Source organism: Rousettus aegyptiacus, unplaced genomic scaffold (genome assembly GCF_014176215.1).
Source record: "Rousettus aegyptiacus isolate mRouAeg1 unplaced genomic scaffold, mRouAeg1.p scaffold_m13_p_13, whole genome shotgun sequence".
Classification (NCBI taxonomy): domain Eukaryota; kingdom Metazoa; phylum Chordata; class Mammalia; order Chiroptera; family Pteropodidae; genus Rousettus; species Rousettus aegyptiacus.
The window spans coordinates 33,505,067-33,509,855 of NW_023416288.1; the positions used below are offsets into that span (position 1 = coordinate 33,505,067).

Sequence of the window (4,789 nt, forward strand, 5' to 3'; positions counted from 1 at the left end):
ATGAAATTAGCACCTCAGGGAAGAAACTTTAATGTCTCGTCCAGGTTCTTATAGACTGTTATATAATGAACCTAATTTCGGGAACAAAAAAATGAACGTGTCTGTGAAGAATATGTACTTGGAATAAGGCATATCAATACCTAGAATCCATGTTTTTCTCAAAGTGAATGCAACTTACCAAGACCGTGAAATGGAGGGCAAGAGAGAAAGTCTGATTCCAAAAGAATGAGGTTCTAGTGTTTGCTTTACATCATTATTTTTTACAAAAACTACTTTATAACAAAAGTAATAGAAGTAAATGTCTAACCACTGTGCTGTACACCTAAAACTAATGCAATATTGAATGTTGACTGTAATTGAGAAAAAAATTTTTAGCAGTTAAAGAAAAGGAATGAAGTGCCCATAATCCTACCTACAAACACTGCCACCACCAGCAACCCTACCTTACATGATTATTATTCAATGTTTCCTGCCAGTATTTTTTCATGCAGTGTTAACTTTTGAGTAAATGCAAACTTAAGTTGTATTTTTTGACTCAATATTATGTTTTCCTAAGTGCTGCTTCATAATAATCAACAGAATATTGTGAATTCTTTAAAATGATTATTGAGAACACTAAAAAACCCTGGGGAAAAAAATGTGTATGATACCAATTGAACTTGTATCATAACAGATATGACTGAATTTTGAAAGAATACAAAGAACTACATTTAAGCAGTCCTCTTCCATCTAGTATAGTTCTTTCATCTTGGTAGTATTCCCATGAGAGCTTGCTCCATCCGCTGGGTCTCAGTGTAAAAATGAAGAAGATGCAAGAGTGTAGGTGGACCCCGCTGAGCTGAAATGCACTCCTAGCACCAATGAGAAATAAACTTGTGTTGTTAAATCACTCAAGTTCTGGAATTGTTACTGTAATGTGTCTTAACCACCTTCCTACTGATACAGCAAGGGAAAAATGGGAAATGGATGTTGAGAATGCAACCAAGAATGTCATAGATAGACAATAAAACCTACATAAACCTAGACGTGAGTGACATGGCATACCTGACGTCAATATGAGAAGACCCCTCATACCCTGACTCAAAGCAGCTCCCTTTCCACCTCGCCAATCGCCATCCACGGCGTCACCACCCCGCCCTTTACCAGAGCTCATAGCACTTGTTCTGAATCTTCCCTTCTCTTGCCAGTCTCTTCCATTTACTATCAATTTTTCATACAGGTGCCTCCCAGGTACGCTGCTGCTTCTTCAAAAGCCCAGTCGTCTCTCAGTGATAACCCCTTAACCCCTGTACAAGTTTGTATTCTGATCTTCCAGCCTCCACTCAGATCTCCTGGGCTCAGAAGTGCTGCCATGCTCTTCTTCATTTACAATTTTCATCATGCAATTCTACTGCTTGAGAAATAGCACACAGGGCCTTTGTTATCTGACTTAGCCTCTGCACGCTCAGAGCTCATTATTTTTAAAAAGCTATTGTATTGCAGGTCCCTATAAGGCCATGCTTATTTACCATACTTAATGTGAAGTTTTTATGGAAATCCATCAGTGTGGTTATCATACTTCTTACCCAGAAAATACTTACCATAGTTTCACTGTTAACCTTGCACTTATGATTCAGGGTCACTGTTTCTTACATTAATTATTCAAGCGATATAATGATGACCTCAAAAATTATTGAGATGTATAAACTTAACTGCCCTGATGAAAACTGAGTCCTAATGTTTTTTGAGTTCTTATGTAATAAATATAATAATAATAAAATCATAATGACAAGGATTTATTGAACTTTGACCACATTCCAGGCACTATTCTAAACACTTAATCCTTGGGGGCGGTCAAGATGGCAGACTAGATAAAAGCGGGATTCGCCTCCTCTTAGGACCACATTAAAATTACAACCAAATTATAAAATAATCAGCATGGAGGCTCACCTAACTGCTTAATCCTCTTTTAGTCCTAACAGTCTTATGAGGTAGCTACTATTATCATCTCCACTGTAGAGATGAGAAACTGAGTTGGCAAAAGTCAGGGAATGCACAAATGTTCTTAGCAGCTTTATTCTTAATAACCCCAAAGTAGAAACAACCCAGATGTCTTTTAACTGATGAATGGCTAAGCAAACTGTGGAATATCTACACAATGGAATAGTATTTAACCATAAATTGGAACGAAGTACCGATAATATGCTACAACACGGATGAAACTTGAAGAAACCTTATGCTATGTGAAAGAAGCTAGTCACAAAAGACAACATATTGTATGATTCCATTTATAGGAAATGCCTAAAATGAGTAAATCCATATAGATAGAATGCAGATTTGTGGCTGTCAGGGGCTAGGGGTTGGGGAAAATGGGCAGAAACTACTTGATGGGAATGAGAGTTTGTTTTGGTGTAATGGAAATATTTTGAAACCTGATTGAAGTTGTGGTTGTACAACAATGTGAACATTCTAATTGCCACTGAATTGCTCACTTTAAAAGTGTTGATTTTATGTAATGTGAATTTCACCTCAATAAATTATTTCATTTTTAAAAAGTCAGGTGAGGGAGAAAGAGATGTCAACATTTAAAATACACTGCCTAGAGAATCAATTCATAAAAGAAAGAACATGTTTTCCCAAAGAAGGCACCGATGTCCACTGAGAGCAGTTTTCCGGGAAGCTGAAGACATGTTTCTTTGTATATAGTGAGAACAAGTATACTCCACGCAAGGACCAAAGTAGCCGTGCTATGAGAAAAGCATATGGCCTTTGTGACATCCTTTTGGACTGTACAGAGACCTTTCATGTTTAATTTTTAAGTTGTTTTTCTCCCCCCCCCCCCTTGAGATCTAGAAAGTTGAGATTATTAGACAACCGATCCTTCAATTCACAGTCTATACTTCTGGATGAATATACTCACCTTTCAAATAGTACACAGATTGAAGGCCAAGAATGGCTCCTTTATCACCTTTGGTCCCTGCTCCCTCAGCCCACGTCGTGTTTACCAAAAGCTATCAGCAATGTGTTTCCATTTATTGCAACTGGATCTGCCCTACTAACTAATGCAGCTGCAGCCAGCTCTCTGCCCATTCTTTAATGAAAGCAAATGAGTCACACAAAAGCCAGAAACATTCTAGAGTTGTTATTTCCAAAACTGGACAGCAGAGAATTGCCCTGGATGTCTGGAGCTGCCAGGTTCCGCGCAGTGTGGGCTCTGCCATATATATACAAGGGCACATGAGAGAAATATGGATCTTTGTTAGCATATCTCACCCCAGACCGTTTGGCTCCTGGATCTGTCCCAAGTGCCCTGGGAATGATCCAACTGGTTAAGTGCACTGAGAAATTCCAGGGCTTGGCACAGAGTTCCAACTTCTGAAACACCTGGATGAGAGACTCGCCTCTAAGAAATCCGAGAACCACATAGTAGAAATCAAAGATTCAGTGAGTTATTCCCTGAGAACAGCCATCCCGGGCTTTCTGCATACTCATTATTCTTGATTCATTTTTGTTTCCCCTTTTAAAGTGCTTTTTCGTTGTTCTCTAAAATGACATCCTTCTAAAGTTTTCCCCAGGGACTGCCTTCAAGCTTCAGATAACAACATTTGAACATATTTCTGCAGTACCTCTCACTCCAGTAAAGAAGGGCTTGGTCTGAGTCTTCAAAAGCAATTTGAATTTTCCAAGTAAGTTATGATCTGAGATTGGGTGTCACTTAATGTTTTAGGAGAAAAAAAAATGTTTTCTAATTAATGTCAGCTGGTTTGGTCCCTGCTTCTAGCTCTCTCATGGTTTTCTTAGAAGGGTCTTCTATAAGAAGTAAAAAGAATCTTCTACTTGTTTGATTGCCTTCTAATTCAGGAAGTTATTTTTATATAGTAAATCATATCCTATAATAATCCCAACTGGAGTGCAATCACTTGAATAGTTTAAAATTTGCAATGATGTTAAGCGTCATGTTTTTGTAAGCATTTAGTTCAAAAAGGCTTTTATGTCTACAGCCATGCCACCCTGAACAAACCCAGTCTCATCTGATCTCGGAAGCTAAGCAAGGTCGGGCCTGGTTAGTACTTGGATGGGAGATCAGGTAGGAAGACCAAGTGCTATAGGCATAAAATAATAAAATAATAATAATAATGATGATGATAATAATAATAATAATAATGGATTGTAAGCTGACAAGTTCCTTGTGATCTGTGAGGTCAACCAAGGATTGCCTCGCCAAAAGAAAAAAAAAAAACAATTTTTTAAATAAATAAATAAATAAATAAATAAATAAATAAATAAATAAGCTTTTATTTTTGCTAACAGCTGCTCTTCTGTGTTGGGGATCCCCCAGACCACCTTCATGTTAGAGGGTTCATTAGGACGATGCAAAGGACTCAGCTCACCGTCATACTCACGGCTGTGAGTTATTCCAGCCAAAGCACACAAAGCAAAAGCAGCAAAGAGAAAAGGCATACGGGGTGACGTGCAGAATGAGCTAGGCACAAGCTTCTAAGAGTCCACTCCCTTGGAGTCACACAGGACAGGACATGCTTAATTTTTCCAGCAACAAGTGCTTCGGCAACGTGTGTGACGACTCATGTAAAGTGCTGCCACCCCGAGAGGCTAAGTGTCCAGGTCTTTTACTGGGGCCGGCCCCACGGATGCCCTCTACCTATCACATACTGAAACTCCAGACTCCCAGGGGAAGGCAGGTGTTCAGCATAAACCTCATTTTTGCACGAACACTTTAGGCACAGAGAGCCACTCTTAGCAGTTAAGGAACCACGGGAACCCTCCCTTCGTCTAAGTTCCCAGATGCCAG

The 4,789-nt window shown here is 39.1% G+C and overlaps 1 pseudogene; it reads left to right on the top strand.

The window, feature by feature from the left end:
• The first annotated feature begins 3,972 nt into the window (after window positions 1-3,972).
• LOC118611071 lies at window positions 3,973-4,091 on the top strand (annotated as a pseudogene).
• The last annotated feature ends 698 nt before the right edge of the window (window positions 4,092-4,789 follow it).